The sequence below is a fragment of the Malus domestica genome, chromosome 17, assembly GCF_042453785.1.
Source record: "Malus domestica chromosome 17, GDT2T_hap1".
NCBI classification, from domain to species: Eukaryota; Viridiplantae; Streptophyta; class Magnoliopsida; order Rosales; family Rosaceae; genus Malus; species Malus domestica.
In genome coordinates this window covers 27,126,976-27,143,782 of record NC_091677.1, presented here as the reverse complement: position 1 = coordinate 27,143,782, position 16,807 = coordinate 27,126,976, and the positions used below count along the sequence as shown (strand labels likewise).

The 16,807-nt window shown below is 39.3% G+C and overlaps 2 long non-coding RNA genes across 2 annotated transcripts; one reads left to right on the top strand and one right to left on the bottom strand.

Moving 5' to 3' along the window:
• Nucleotides 1–3,224: 3,224 nt before the first annotated feature.
• LOC139193887 (uncharacterized) lies at nucleotides 3,225–4,628 on the bottom strand. Its single transcript, XR_011578419.1, has 5 exons — nucleotides 4,348–4,628; nucleotides 4,167–4,264; nucleotides 3,986–4,083; nucleotides 3,805–3,902; nucleotides 3,225–3,629 (listed from the first exon to the last, which is right to left on the bottom strand). It is a non-coding gene; the product is annotated as an uncharacterized lncRNA (long non-coding RNA).
• Nucleotides 4,629–14,306: 9,678 nt separating this feature from the next.
• LOC139193716 (uncharacterized) lies at nucleotides 14,307–15,834 on the top strand. Its single transcript, XR_011578162.1, has 2 exons — nucleotides 14,307–14,822; nucleotides 15,581–15,834. It is a non-coding gene; the product is annotated as an uncharacterized lncRNA (long non-coding RNA).
• Nucleotides 15,835–16,807: the final 973 nt, after the last annotated feature.

Here is a 16,807-nt window from a genome sequence, read left to right as displayed (position 1 = left end):
GGCGTAGGCTCTGGAAAATTCTTAGGTTTCATGATTAGCCAACGAGGCATTGAAGCTAATCCCGAGAAGATCAAAGCAATCCTCGACATGAAGGAACCGGTAACTTCAAAGGACATCCAGAGCCTTACTGGCAAGGTGGCAGCCTTAACCAGGTTCATTTCTAAGGCCACAGACAAATGTGCTCCCTTTTTTAAAGCACTTAAGGGAAGTAGGAAGTACATTACATGGACTGATGAATGTGCCGAGGCATTCAAAAACCTCAAGGAGTACATGAGTAAAGCCCCTCTACTCTCCAAGCCCGAGGTAGGAGACATTCTCATTATCTACCTATCGGTATCAGCTTCAGCCGTAAGTTCCGTTCTCATTCGAAAGGATGGGAATATTGAGCGACCTGTCTACTACGCTAGCAAAGCCTTACAAGATGTGGAGACACGGTACTCTAACATTGAGAAATTGGCTCTGGCATTGGTCATGTCTGCTCGAAAACTCCGCCCTTACTTCCAAGCGCACTCCATCATCGTGCTTACCAATTATCCTCTTCGACAGATACTCCAAAGTCCTGACACTTCAGGGCGAATGATCAAATGGGCGATAGCATTGGGTGAGTTTGACATCTCCTACCAACCAAAACCAGCCGAAAAAGGTCAAGCAGTAGCAGATTTCATCGCCGACTTCACATATCCTGTTGACATTGCTTCTACACCTGAAGCAGTAGCTTCATTACCATCGGAAGCTCAGAAAGTAGAATCAACGACCTCAGCATGGAGTCTGTATGTTGATGGCTCATCCAACCAACAGGGCTGTGGAGCGGGACTAGTCTTGACTACGCCCGACAAAGTAGCAATGGAGTATGCTCTTCGTTTCAAATTCAAGGCATCAAACAATGAGGCCGAGTATGAAGCCCTTCTAGCAGGATTACGTTTGGCCAAACACCTCGGGGTTAAACAAATTGATATTTTCAGTGACTCCCAATTAGTGGTCAACCAGGTTACCAACAACTTTGATGCTAAGGACAGCTCCATGGCAGCATATCTTGCGCAAACACAACTTTTGCTCAAGCACTTCCACTACCAGATCACCCAAGTTCCTCGAGCGGCAAACAGTCATGCAGACGCCCTGGCTCGCCTCGCCTCAGCTGTGGAAGACAAGATTGGAAGAAAAATTCATGTCGAACTGTTGGCAACACCAAGCACCATGGCCGCAGAAGTATGCAACTTACAACAGGGGGATAGTTGGATCACCCCGATCTATAATTTCCTTGCTCATGGCACCCTCCCAAATGATAAAGTCCAGGCTAAGCAAATTCGATACAAGTCTACCCGCTACCTGATCATCAATGATCAACTCTATAAGCGAGGTTTTAGCCTGCCATACTTAAGGTGTCTTACGCCTGCCGAGGCGGAAATCGTCCTTCGGGAAATACATGAGGGAGTCTGTGGAGATCATGCTGGATCTCGGTCCCTAGCACACAAGACTTTTCGCCAAGGATATTACTGGCCAACACTCCACCAGGATGCCACCAAAGTATCCCGCTCATGTGACAATTGTCAACGATATGCGGCTATTCCTCATTCCCCTCCAGAGCCTCTTACTCCTATGATCAGCCCTTGGCCCTTCGCCCAGTGGGGACTTGATTTGATCGGCCCAATGCCGGCAGGGAAGGGCAAAGTCTGTTACGCAGTCGTTGCAGTGGACTACTTCACAAAGTGGGCCGAAGTAGAACCCTTGGCAACCATTACTAAGGCAAAGATAGAAGACTTCGTGTGGAAGAACATCCTTTGTAGATTCGGCATTCCCAATGCGATAGTCACTGACAATGGGCGACAGTTCGACAACAAGAAGTTCAGGTTGTTCTGTTCTAAGTTCAACATCAACTTATGCTTTGCCTCTCCAGCTCATCCCCAGTCTAATGGACAAGTTGAGGCCATCAACAAAATAATCAAGCGCACTTTGAAAACCAGCTTGGACAAAGCTAAAGGCTGTTGGCCAGAATTTGTACCCCAAGTTCTTTGGTCATATCGCACTTCATATCGGACTTCAACAGGAGAAACTCCATTCTCACTTGCCTTTGGCACTGAGGCGGTTGTCCCTGTTGAGCTCGAGCAAGCAACATTCCGAGTCCAGAACTACATTCAAAGTGAAAATGACAAACAACTCACCCTCAACTTGGATTTAGTCGAGGAACACAGAAACCAAGCTCACTTGAGGAATGTCGCCTACAAGCAGCGCATCTCCAACTATTATGACTCTAGGGTCAAGCCTCGTTCTTTCAAAATAGGAGACTGGGTCTTAAAGAAAAGATTACTCTGCGACAGAGTCCCGAGTGAAGGCACACTTAGTCCAAACTGGGATGGACCGTATGAAGTCATTGGCATCAGTCGCCCTGGCTCTTACACACTTAGAAGCTCCGATGGCAAGACCCTTGGCCATCCATGGAACGCTGATCACTTGAAGTACTACTACAAATAGACTCACGATGTACAAGTGTTGAGCTATAGCCGTTCGGCATCCTATGTAATGAAGGCCATTTGGCAATGAATTCAATAAAGAGGTAATTTAGCCAACTCAGCCCTCACTCTTTTACATTCATAGCAAGCGATGCCGAAACCCTTCTCAATCAGAAAGCAATCCGTCTTCCACAGTCACTACAAAACAAGCAAATGAAGACCGTGTCAAGCGCCAAAAAAAAAAAAAAAAAAAAAAAACAGCTTCATCCAAAAAACTTCACCCGAAAAGCTTCACCTCCAAAGCTTCACCCACAAAGCTTCACCTAAAAAGCTTCACCCAAAAAGCTTCACCCGAAAAGCTTCACCTCCAAAGCTTCACCTCCAAAGCTTCACCCACAAAGCTTCACCTAAAAAGCTTCACCCACAAAGCTTCACCCAAAAAAAAACTTCACCCGAAAAGCTTCACTTAAAAAAGCTTCACCTACAAAGCTTCACCTAAAAAATCTTCACCTAGAAAGCTCCCTCTACGTACTTTCATCTACAAAGCTTCACCATCAAAGCTTCACCTAGAAAGCTTCATCTACAAAGCTTCACCTACAAAGCTTCACCTAAAAAATCTTCACCTAGAAAGCTTCAACACCAAAGTTTCACCTACAAAGCTTCAACACAAAACCTTGCTCCAAATAAACAAATTTTGTTCACAAAACCCAAGATGCCCTTGAACTTGTACAAAAACACTTGGGTAAACATAAACATTTTTTGTTTTACACCCACAAGGGCCCAAAATTTTCCTTCTTATTTATTCACTTATATATGTTCCCAAACATATTATAATAGATCCAACAACAAGCCAAAGTCCCAAGTTTCATAATGGACAAAAGTACAAGCAATTCATCAATAATGAAGGTGCTACAAAAATTGGAATCTGCCCCAAAATAGAAATCCAACCCAAGAGACTTTTTCTCTCTCTCCCTCTTCCGCCTCCTTTCATCTATCAAATTTCTGCAACCTCTGCTCTTCTCCAATGGAGCTGAATTTTAGACACCCTATAGTTCTTGAGCATATGAACAACTTTCAAGAAGGAACCATTTCTGTTTGAGCGACGGAAATTACAGTGTTGAAGCTCCAAACATGATAGTCGGCTTCTTGCAGATTTCGAAGCTGTTGTGATGTTTCGAAGATCTGGAAATATTTAACCGTTAGTTCATCCTGAATTTTTGATATGTTATGAAAGAGACGATGAGGAACAACTTCAATGAAGAAAGCATGCTGATCTGAACAATAGAAAATGGAGTTTCGAAGCTCACAACAAATCTGACGGGTTGACAGAAAAATAATAACCAGTCATTCATCATACCTGGATTTCTGGAGTTATACTGCTCCGAGGGATCTCAAATTTGGATATGTTGTAGTTCACAAGCTGAGGAACAACTTCAATGAAGAAAGCATACCGATCTGAACAAGAGAAAATGGAGTTTCGAAGCTCACAACAAATCTGACGGGTTGACAGAAAAATAATAACCAGTCATTCATCATACCTGGATTTCTGGAGTTATACTGCTCCGAGGGATCTCAAATTTGGATATGTTGTAGTTCACAAGCTGAGGAACAACTTCAATGAAGAAAGCATGCTGATCTGAGCAAGAGAAAATAGATTTTCAAAGCTCACAACAAATCTGACGGGTTGACAGACAAATGATAAACAGTCACTCATCATACCTGGATTTCTGGAGTTATACTGCTCCGAGGGACCTCAAATGTGGATATGTTGTAGTTCACAAGCTGAGGAACAACTTCAATGAAGAAAGCATGCTGATCTGAGCAAGAGAAAATAGATTTTCAAAGCTCACAACAAATCTGACGGGTTGACAGACAAATGATAAACAGTCACTCATCATACCTGGATTTCTGGAGTTATACTGCTCCGAGGGACCTCAAATTTGGATATGTTGTAGTTCACAAGTTAAGGAACAACTTCGATGAAGAAAGTATGTTGATCTGAACAAGAGAAAATGGAGTTTCGAAGCTCACAACAAGTCTGACGGATTAACAGAACATTGATGAACAGTTACTCATCATACTTGAATTTCTGAAGTTGTACTACTCCGATGGATCTCAAATTTGGATATGTTGTAGTTCACAAGATAAGGAAAAACTTTCATGAAGACGACTTTGCAATCTGAGCTATAGAAAAAGGTGTTATCTTGCATCCACTCAGGCTGATTAGTGGAAACGAAAAGCAATTCCACCAAAGAAAAGATGAAAAAGAGAGAAAAGCTACTAATTGCACTTGATCTTGTCTAGTCAATAGCATGCAGCATCAAACACACAAAAGTTGGAAATATTTTTAGATAAAGCATATACGAATGTGTGACATCGAAACAAGGATTCGTTACTTTGACAAATTAGTAACACGCGAGACACCTCATTCGGCAACTCTCTTCGCCTGAAGACTTGGGGGACTCCCACCATATGCTACTGCACCTTGATACTCGGCAGTCTCACAACTACTCAGTGACTTGGATTTTTCAAGTCTCCAACCGAGAAGTTTTCCTCACTCGGGAAATTAAGGGAACACTACCTCAAACTACATGCTTCACTCACAAAGCTTCAACAATACAGGTTTCAACAAAAGCAAAAATTCAAAGAACTTTATGAAGAAGGCTTTGGTGTATTTAACACAATATGTTGAAATGAAGCAAAGCTTATTTATTAATATTTTTGATAAGCCACAAATATGTACATATACATGAGTCAAAATAAACAAACAAAAGGGAGCCTTCACAAAGGTTGCTTAGGGGAAGTCTCAGCAGTCGGTAGAGTCCCAGAAAGAGAAAGCACCGGAGGGTGGTTATCCGGAGCCTCAGTACTTGACAAAACCCCAGAAGGAGGAGGCATTGGAGGTTCATCATTTGAAGCTTCATTACCAGGTACAACCCTAGAGGACGAAGGCAATAAATGCCTTTGGAACAAACCCACAAACCGCTGATGATCAAGTAAAACCTTACCATCAGATTCCTTCATCTGGTCAAGCTTCCTCTTCATGTTTGTAGCATAGTCATGGGCGAGCCGGTGCAACTGCTTATTCTCATGCTTGAGCTTCCTAATCTCCTGTTTGAGACTCATCACTTCAGCAGCCAATGATTCAACTTGGCGGGTTCTAGCAAATAGGCGTTGGGCCATATTAGACACAGAACCTGCACACTGAACACTAAGAGCCAGAGAGTCCTTAACAGCCAACTCATCAGACCGTTTGGAAAATAGTCTGTTATCTTTGGGAGTGAGAAGGTTCCTGGCCACCACTGCAGCGGTCATATCATTCTTCATCACAGAATCCCCAACGGTAAGAGGACCAGTAGGGGATATGAAGGATGGGCGCCATATGTTGTCTGGAGAAGGCGTGGCTGTCTCTTCTCCAAGGTTCAAGTCAAAACGACGGTCGGAGGGTCCAGACATTTTCAAATGTGTTGAAGAAGGAAGAGGTCAGACAAATCAAGATCTTAGAAGTGCAAGAAATGAGCTTCTACTGGTAGAGATTCAAGTGTGCTGTGGAACTTAATGTCAGCCTCTATAAAAATCTGCACTCGACGGAGCTTCAGAAATCGAAGAGGCGTTTGCTTTCTCAAAAGCTGGGCTGCTCAGAGACCACGAGGGCCGATCTCAGAAATCGAAGAAGCACCTGCTTTTTCAGCCTCGTCAGCACCTGTCACATGCACACTCAGCTTTGCGGAAATTACGGGCAATCTGTCGAAGATTTCTGGTGAAGTAGAAAGCACGTGAATCTTACTGTTCAATCACCGCTCTCCATATGCACCATCAACTCCTCGGGTACCACATATAACTTTGTCAAAGATCTCTGACAAAGTTTAGGCACGAGAATTTCGAAGTTCCAGCTACCCTACTATTACCCATAAGGGTAAAGGAACAGCACCACTGCTTGACAACTGGAAAGTCCCTATGTGTGTCGACCTCCGTGTTTTGCGGCAAGACAGGTTGGCAAGAACGTCCAACCTTTACTCACATTCGAGAAAAGACTCCCAACATAATTACTTTCTCAAAAACCGGAGTAGCACCGCTTTCCGAATCTCGAGAGTCAGATCCTCGACGGGATTGCTTGTTCGAAAACCGAAGAGGCACAACTCTCAGAACTTCGAGAGCCAGATTTCCTTAGATAAAGCTTGTCTGTAATCTTCACACGTAATATCAGCTTTCCAGATACCACATACCACTTTTTCAAAGTGCTCTGACAAAATTAAAACACGTGAAGCTGGCAGCTCCCACTACATTGCTGTGACCAAGAAGGGTAAAGGAATAACATTACTACTTGTTATTGGGAAATCCCTATATACATTGACCTCCCTCCTCAACGGACAGGCAAACCTGCAAAAATGCTCAACCCTTTCTCGCATTCGAAAAGGCACCCTCAACATAACCTCTCGAAATACTCAGCTTTATTTCCCCCCGATAATACCTCAGCAAATAAGCCACACCAAGAACAAGAGTATCTCATATCATCAGGGTCGAAAGCAAGAGTATCCCATATCATGCTTTCTCCCTATCTTTGTCTTTGTCCTTGTCCACACCTGCAGGACAAGGAGAAAGAGAGCAGTCAGTCGGAACCTGAAATCAAACCTCCAATTTGGAACTGACTGCCTGGAGCCTTTGCCTGGTTGCTTACTTAGCATTGCTCTCGAGTACTCATCCTCAACTGCTGTCAAGGTCACGAATTCCACCGGCAAATACCTCATGACAGTTGATCAGATATTGGCTCTTTACACTGAAGCTGCCAAGCGTGGATGAGTCACTATGAAGGAATGTTCTGAAGGACCATTTAAATGCAAAGGTTGCACACCACTTCTGCCATGCAAAAGATTGAAGCAGAAGGTTCAACGGTGATCTGAAACAGATCACTACAGCACGACACCTTTCCATACCACATTCATTATTCCGTCAACAGCAAAAGTATCCCATATCATCAAGGTCGAACGTACTCTAGATTTGATGGACTTGTTTTGACCCTCAAATTTTTGAGTCGGCCTTATACTCTGAAGGGCACCAGAAAACCCTCCAGTACAATTCAAGAATAAGCCTATGGAAAGTTACTTCTTCAAAAGCAAAAGTATCTCATATCATCTCTTATCCATTTGCTTCTCCTTATCCTGGCAGTTGAATGAGAGACAAGGAGAAGGAGAACAATCAACCGGAAGCCGAAGTCAAACCTCTGATCCTGGGTTGCTTACTTGGAAGTTTGACTGCTTACCTTGTCTGTCACCTCTTTCGGCAGATCTCCTAGCTCGGCGACTTGGGGGACTCCTACTATAGGGTTTGTATCACACTTGACTAAGCCTGAAACTACAACTAAGCTTCAAGTGAAATTGATACATTACCTTGTGCGTCAACATCAGCTAAATACACCATTCCCGGATGGAGGAAAGGTACTTCCAGAGAAGGGCAGATGAAGATCAGACCACACTTCGGTACTTAGAAGTTTCGTGATTACTCAAGGGATTGGATCTTGCAAGTCCCCAACCGAGGAGTTTCCCTCACTCGAGAATTTAGGGGAGCACTGTTTGTACCATACTTGACCAATCCCGAAACTACCGAGCACCGGCCAACGCTATACTGTCAAGGACCCAGAAGAGTTCCCCTCCGACCAGGAGACCAATCACTACTCGACACGTGTCAAGATTAGAAGCCAATCAGAGCGCAGCACGTGTCGACATCAAGAACCAATCATAACATGACACATGTCAATGTGACAAAGCTACAAGTTTTTCTATAAATAGGGGTCATTCCCCCACAATATTGCCTAATGCCATTTGTGTTAAATCATTCACAAGAACTCACTAAATTGAGAGCTTGATCCTTTGTACTTATGTAAGCCCTTCACTACTAATAAGAACTCCTCTACTCCGTGGACGTAGCCAATCTGGGTGAACCACGTACATCCTGTGTTTGCTTCTCTGTCTCTATTCATTTACGTACTTATCCTCACTAGTGACCGAAGCAACCAAGCGAAGGTCACAAAACCTGATACTTTCTGTTGTACCAAAGTCTTCGTTGATTTTGTGCATCAACAAATGTAAATATGTACATATTCTTACACAACTTGAGAATACATCGACAGTACATGGTAAAACATTCCAGCCAAAATATTAGCATGAAAATGGAAGTAGAAAATTTGAAATGTGCCATGGTCTTCAGTCTTAGTTAATTTATTGAACTGAGTAATCAAATTTTCTTTACGTCCTTTTTCAGAACTGTTGGTGGCAATAAAATTTGACTAATCAATTGATTTTTAAACTTACATATACTTGCTTGATCAAACAATTGCTGCCACTTATGCAATTGTTTCATGTCATACTAGCGTAGCAATTGTAGAGTATAATTCATATAGAATATAATTCATGGAAAACATGATACCTTCGTTGTAGCCAACAATTCAGAGAAATCGCAATATCCTAAATTTATCATTGCTCATTATATTTAAGGTGGACCGAATTAGTTCTAATATGACCTGATCAAACATATACGTCACAAAATTGATAAAATTAGTTCTTATTCAAATACATCAATTGCCCATTCGGATATACATGCTGCCAAAATTTGTAAGAATTGGATCCATATTGGTGACATGCTTAACTAAAACATGGTATTTAATGTACCTACATGCTCAACAATAATCAGCACATCAATTATGCAAATATATCTTAATCTTAATTATAACCAATTTAAACTTTTAAGGATCCAATTAAATATATACACCAACCAAAGTACAATATCATAGGCCATCATGAAGAATATCGAATTCAATGAGACAAACCGTTTTGCTTTGGTAGATGACTTTGTTTTGCTCGCTAAGTGGAGGGGACCTTCTTCTTCCAATGTAAGGTCATAACAAATATAACATGCTCACAAAAATTTATGAACAACATCAGCGGCACGTGTGATTAGTAGAGTTTCAACGTCTATCCAAATATCAATTACTGATTAAGTTGTTTGCTTTCAGTAACTAAAATCAACTTTTCTTAATAGGTTTTAATCATATAACCAAAAGCTCTGATACCACATGTAAACTTTATGTAGTTATATCAGCGGAATGATGTAGGATGTAGCAACACCAAAGTCTTATACAAAGCACCTAGCCGGATACTACTTTATGGGAAGCGTTTGTTGTGTATCTAGTGTTTACAGGGACCTTAGTATTTATACTAGCTAAGGTATTAAGGTTCCATCCATAAAGGAATCCCAAATCGCACTTTTTTAGCCTATCAGTTAGGTATCATAATCATAGAAAATCAAGGACTCCATCAATCTTACTTGTATTACAAGACACCTAATATAAGATTGATATCTTTGGGAAATCAAATCACAATATCTACATTAATCCCCAATATTACATTCCTATTATATGTTGTAGACCATTTAAGGTTGATTTACATCAGAATAAATCCAACACCTTTCCCCTTCTCCACCAACCTCCATTGAATTGTAAACCTTAGTCACCCAAATTCGTCCCTCCGGTGACTCCACTTTCGTCTCCTCCTGCAACCTCTCTTCTTTGATACCCACCCCAATCCCCTTATCTAATCGACGTGAATGGCCATGCCGCTAGCGGTGGAGAGCTTCATGTGGCAGACTCAGCCTTATGCATATCATCATCCTTTATGAAGTCAAAGAAGCACGGAGTCAAGAACTTGTAGATCTCATCATCGTCGCCGTTGGTGGGGTTGTTTGGTGAGGTCGGTTAGCAGACTAGGACAAATGGGCGACTGGACGAGGACGCGAGGATGAAGAAGACGCAAACGGTCTTAGCAGTCCACTTCTCATTAGGGGTTCTTGCTAAGAACTCCTAACGAAGGACTTAGTCAAAGTGTATCCGGCTTAATCCCATAACTCTATTCCTATTCGTAACAAACACAGTATTTAACTAGTAGCTAGTCCAGGGTTGCATCTGACAATTTCAGACTTAACTAGTATGAGAAACTAAATTAAACTGACTTAATAAAGTGTTTTGTGTAGTATTAAACTAAAAACTAGAATAATAAAAATAATAATATTTAGTTCTATCTTTTACATGGTTTTTCTTTTTACTTTTCTAGAACACTCCCTCTCTGTCTCGAGTCCTGAATGCTCTTCAGTTTTTTCTCCTTCTCGTCCAACTTCCTCTCTGTCTCTCTCTACTTTCTCCCTCATCACTAAATGCAGTTCTTCATTCAATCTTAGAAAAAGCTTCTGGATTTGTCATGTGGGGTTTTTTTGGATTTTTCACAACTTTCTGAATTTCATTTGGGTTTTAGCAGATCCGATATTAGGGTTTTTGTCTTCTCAGTTTTGGCGAGTGTTTGGTGACGATGTCACAACGGATAAAGGCGATGGTCGAGCAGAGATCAAGATTGGGAGTCAAGGAAGCCAAGGATCTTAGCAGAGGAGAAGCGCTACCTTCGACAGCGAGCTCGGTATAAACCTAAGATATGCGCACAAGGAAAGTGGATTTGAGGTCTTGTGATTTTGGGTTCGGAGCGAGGAGAGAGGGAAAGAGTAGGACAATGTCAAACATAGAGTGGAGATAGGCATTTCTCAGCTAGTCCCCATGGTTTTCGGGGACTCCACTAAGAATCTTTTAGGCCCGTTTGGCAGCTCGGATTGTACTGTACTGATAATTTCTGTTGGGTAGAATAAATAATCATCGGATAGTACTAACTAAATTAGTTGGTCGTTTTATGCAATATCAAACTAATGATCGTATTATTTATCTTATGTTTGGTATAATACGGATATATCGTTGTAATAAAATAAAAGTAAAATTTATGTTATTATATCTAAAAAAACCCAAATATTTCTCAAATATTATCTTCAGAATACAGACATCGCTAGCGCTTACCAGAAACGTAAAATTAGATATTGAATAAAAAACAGCAGCCATGGAGGTTCGACCCAATCCAATAGCCGACAACTCGTCGGCCATGCAGAAGCAGTGTTAGTGCCACCTTCAACTACTCGGAAAATTTAGAACCAAACCCCCAAAATTAGAATCAAATAAAAAAGCCCCCAAAATTAGAACAAAACCTAATTTCAAATGAACATTGCTGAGAGCAAATCTTTCCTAATCTTCAAACCCCTTCATTGATTCCCAATCAACATTCTAAAACCCGTTTGAAAAATACCTAAATCACAAAAAGCAGCAAAAAGCTAACCTCTTAAATATCACCAACTAATGACTCGAATGTTGTGAGATGAGAGATAAGCAATGGTCGGTGTGACTGGTCTTTCTGCCTTTGTGGGCATTTCCAATTATCAGACAAAGAGTGAAGATGAAGAGAGAACTGAGCCAACGAGAGAAGAAAACAAGGAGAAGAGAGCCGGCGAGAGAAGGAGACAGGGAGAATGGTGAAGAAATGTGAGAGAGAGAGAGACCAGTTCGCGTGAGAGAGCAAAAAGAACCCGACTAATAATTTGGGTCTTTTGGACGATTTTATTACGAGTATATATATATATATATATATATAGGGAGATAAAAGGGAGAATGCCAATTTGGTGAAGCATTCAAAATACCAAGAATGCCCTCACTTCAGGAAAAACAAACAAAATCACCCTAATAGAATATGGTTAAAATCGTAATATGCAACTATAATAGGGCTGAAATCGTAGTACACACAATATAATATTCAGAGATGTTTTTACAAGTATTAGATGAAAGACATCCCCTATTCAAACAAATTGTGACCCTTCAGATGAAAGACATTCTACAACCAGTTGCTACAATGGAAATTGCAACCAACTGCACGTTCAAAAGGCCACAACGGCTTACTCAATCCCCACTAGTCATAGAAAAAGGAGAAACGAACTCAACCGCACATAGTCGTTTCTCACATCGTCTGTTTTATGCTTCTTCTTCATCCACTTTCATTGTCTTAAATTTCCTATTCATTTTACTCAGTTTTTGTTCAATTTCGATAAGGTATTATAGCTCGGAGCTGATTTGCAGATTTTAAAAATGGTGGATGCTAGGCAAAAAACACTTGGACAGGTAATTCAATTTCAATGACAAAACCGTTCGTTTCTTTAGGATAATTTTGATCTTCTGCTGATTTCGACTAAATTCTTAAAAAAATTAATTTGCTTAGTTTAATTTGTAGTTGTTCATTTCTGATGAAGAGCTATGAATGTTATGAATTACTACAGGTTTAAACTAACGATCTGTTCAACAATATGAAATTGCTTTGTGTTTTAAGATCTTCATCCGAATAAAGTTTCGTTATTTCGTATGGTAACGGACATCCGTTTGCAGTTTGGAGCCAATGTGCGTATGTTGAAGATGGTGTATGCTGGGCCAAAAAGGCTTGGACAGGTAATTCAATTTCAATGGCAAGACCGTTCATTTTTTTTTTTTTTTGCGTAAGTTTGGTCTTCTACTAATTTCAACCAAAATTTTTTAATTTGCTTAGTTTAATTTGTAGCTTCTCTGCACAAAGCGTCCTCCCTCCTCCTGCTACCCCCACAGTAGCGGATCCACAGAGGGACCTGGGAAGTCCCAAGACCCCTCGGCGACCCTAAACCACTGCTAGAAATTTTCTGGGGACCCCTCATGCAGTGCAGGTTGCAAGTACGACATCTTGTCGGAGAAGAAAGAAAATAATTGGCCCAAAACAATAGTGTTTTGGCCAATTGTTTTAAATTGTTTTTTAATTCCCACCCAAAGTGTTTGTCCATTATTTTAAAAGGAAAACTAATGAAAAGGGTTTGAAAACTTTGAGTTTTAATGATAAGGACAAAATAAAGGGTAAAGTGAATAGTACCATGATTGACTTTTTAGTGTAAAAATGTAGTTTTTCATTAAAGTGAACAATATCGGGAGCTTGTCGTTAAAGTTCCCTATTTTAAATCTCAGGCCCAACCCACATCATTCCCCATTGTCCCACCCTTCCCCTGTTTACCGCTCTTCTGCTCCCCCCAATGCCTAATAACATATTCACCCAAATTCCTCTTGTGCTTCCCTCAATGCCCAGCTTTAACATATTCATCCAAATTCCAATCCCCAACTCCTCAGATTTCAAAACCCTAAAATTCTAAATCCCACACCCAATCCCAGATTATAATTTCATTACTCCAATATCATACCTCCCCAAATCTCTAGGCCACCACTATTTGGTTCACAATTCAAGTAAGTTTTTTGGTATTCTAATCTAATCTCAATTAAATTATATTAGATATTGATGGAGATTTTTAGTCTATTATTGATATGATTGTTGATATGTTTTATGTTTATACTCATTTGATCATTAGAATTTAGGTGGAATTTTTGTTTATTGGTTAATTGGTATATGTTTTGTATTTTTTGTTAAATATGTAGTTTAGAAATAAGAAATATGGAATTTTTGTTTATTGGTTAATTGGTATATGTTTTGCATTTTTTGTTAAATATGTAGTTTAGAAATAAGAAATATGGAAAAAAAAATTCAAGCCAAAGCCAATAGGACCATCTATTTGTTCGGGTAGTTCAAACTCAAAACAAAAGGACCATCTTTTCAATGTTATTTTTGTCCATAAATTTTTTGACCTTTATTAATAGGACCCCCCGAGTTTAAAATCCTGGATCCACCACTTCACTCTCCTCTGTTTATGAATTGAGAGATTGAATTGCTGCTTGGAAATTCGGAAAATTTATGGTCTTTGTATGGTATTTTAGGTTTAGGATAATTAATATTGAATTTGATGAACTTGATTAGATTTTGCATTGTTTTTGGCCACTGCATATTAAGTCTGTGATAAAAATTAGAGATTGTTTGTGTGATTTTTTCCATATTCATAATTGTTCAGCATAATCAAAATTAGAGTTTTTTTTTTGGTGTGCTGATTTTCAGGTACTATGTATTAGTAATTGCTTATTTCAAAAGGGAATGCGGGGATATAATAGAGATGTAACCAAATTTCCAATCTTCAACCATTGACTTTTTGTATGTAAATTTTTTATCACGATACTCTATTATTTTTTGGAGTAATTAGTTTAACAATTGATATATGTTGTTTTGGCATAGGAATATGGTCGGTCAAGCAATGAATATGAGGATTATGAGGACAATAAGGATGGCGAAGAATATGAAGAAGAAGAGGAAAATTCGGAAGAGTTTCACCCCCACTACATTTGCACCTTACAATTTCCAATTGGATTGAAATCCTCCATCTTTTTCCATATGCTCACCAATCTCCTCCAACAGAATATTCAAAAGGATAAACATGGGATGAAACTATAAAGCAATGGGCAGTTTTGCGAGAACGAACACAAACTGTAGAGCATAACGGGTTCCTTTGTTTCTTTGTAGATGAATGGAGAACTTTAAGGCATTTCTCATGTGGATTTTTCTTATAGAAAAGGTGTGGTATTCTGTATGATCTTACCTACTTTTTTTTTAGTGTCGTGTGATTGTTTTCTAATAAACTTAGGCTATCCATATTTTTTTTCCTTATCTCTTTCCTATGTTTCTTACTGTAGGGATGCATCTGAGTAGTTTTACAAGAGATCTAAATGGGAAAAATAAAAATAAAAAATCCTTCTGAAGTTAACAAAATGAATACTTATGGCAAGAGGATCAAGGTGCTCCCACACTTCTGATTCTAATGGAATGCAATATGATTACCCAAAAACCTTACACAGTTAAAATAATTGCACTAATTATACAAGAGAAGTTAAACTGTAAATCATATTCAATCATGTGGGCAAATAACCCTGCAGAAAATTGTTCATGCCCATAATGTGGTCATCCGAATTTTGTATTGACTGGTCCATTGATTTTTCTGAAGGAAATCAGAATATAGGCCTGTTGCCTGTGATATGATTGACATAGTTTAATTAAATTGAAACCAGACATACCCATCTAATGTATATGTTGAATGCATTCGTCATCTTTAGGGGCGTGCAGTGCCCGTGATTAAAAAAGGCCTCTCACATGAGTGTAAGCGTATGTGGAGATATAAGGTGTTGATCTCCCTCATTTTGATATATGATTGGATTTTTATTGTAGTAGATTCAATTTGCAAAATTACAATTGCTTTGCTCTTAGTTCTCCACGATTGTTTTATTTGTTATTATTTCATTTCTTTTCATTCTGTGTGTTTTTTTTTTTCTTGACTAGCCAGGAACAAGATAAAGCTTTTTGATTGTTTGGATCGACATGGAACGATAAGCATTTTTTCAAGCCATTTGAAGTCCATCCAATTCAGGACTATGTATTGTCTTGCTTAATCAGGTTTTTGTTTTGGGTTTTATATATCTTAGTTTCAAACAATTCTATATGGCTTCATTTGTATGCTTTTACTTCAATGTTTGGGTGAGAAGTTGGATGTCTTCTTCATTTGAAAAATAAATAAATAAATTTCCTCTTTTCCATGGTGATTAGTTCTTGACTGCTCTCATTGTAGAGGACAAAAGTATAAACATTAAGCACAAAGGTTTTTGAATTATATGTGGATTGAGGATAAAAATATAAGAGTATATGAAATCAGAATTTTGTATTGACTGGTCCATTGATTTTTCAGAAGGAAATCAGAATATAGGCATGTTGCCTGCGATATGATTGACATAGTTTAATTAGATTGAAACCAGACATACCCATCTAATGTATATGTTGAATGCATTCGTCATCTTTAGGGGGCGTATAGTGCCCGTGATTAAAAAAGGCCTCTCACATGAGTGTAAGCGTATGTGGAGATATAAGGTTTTGATCTCCCTCATTTTGATATATGATTGGATTTTTGTTATAGTAGATTCGATTTGCAAAATTACAGTTGCTTTGCTCTTAGTTCTCCACAATTGTTTTATCTGTTATTGTTTCATTTCTTTTCATTTCGTGTGTTTTTTTTTTCTTGATTGGCCAGGAACAAGATAAAGCTTTTTTATTGTTTGGATCGAATAACAAATTTATGTATAATTTTTGTACTTTTGCAAACAAGTACCACCTGATAGCGAATTGTCAATTTTACTTGCAATTGGTGACAAACAACATTTTTAATGTGCACAACGTTGACATGCCAACGTCTAAAACCTAATAGAAATTTTTAAGTTCAATTAGCATTTGATTAAAAATTAGTGCCCGTAGAGAAAAGGATATCAAACCAATGTTTTCAGAGTAGCTGGGTGAATTCTAAAAGCCCGTGCTACAAATTGCTTTTCACTAGTAGAATTTCATTTCCTTGCAAACAAAGTTAACTATCAATTCTAGAGATTCTAGATTCTGATTCAAGATCTTTGGTTTCGTTCTTATCATCATACAAGGCCTTGAGAATTTAATGACCATAGAAAAAAAGATATCAAAACACTTTTGTAATTCATCGTCTCTGCATACGATTGCAATCACTTATAG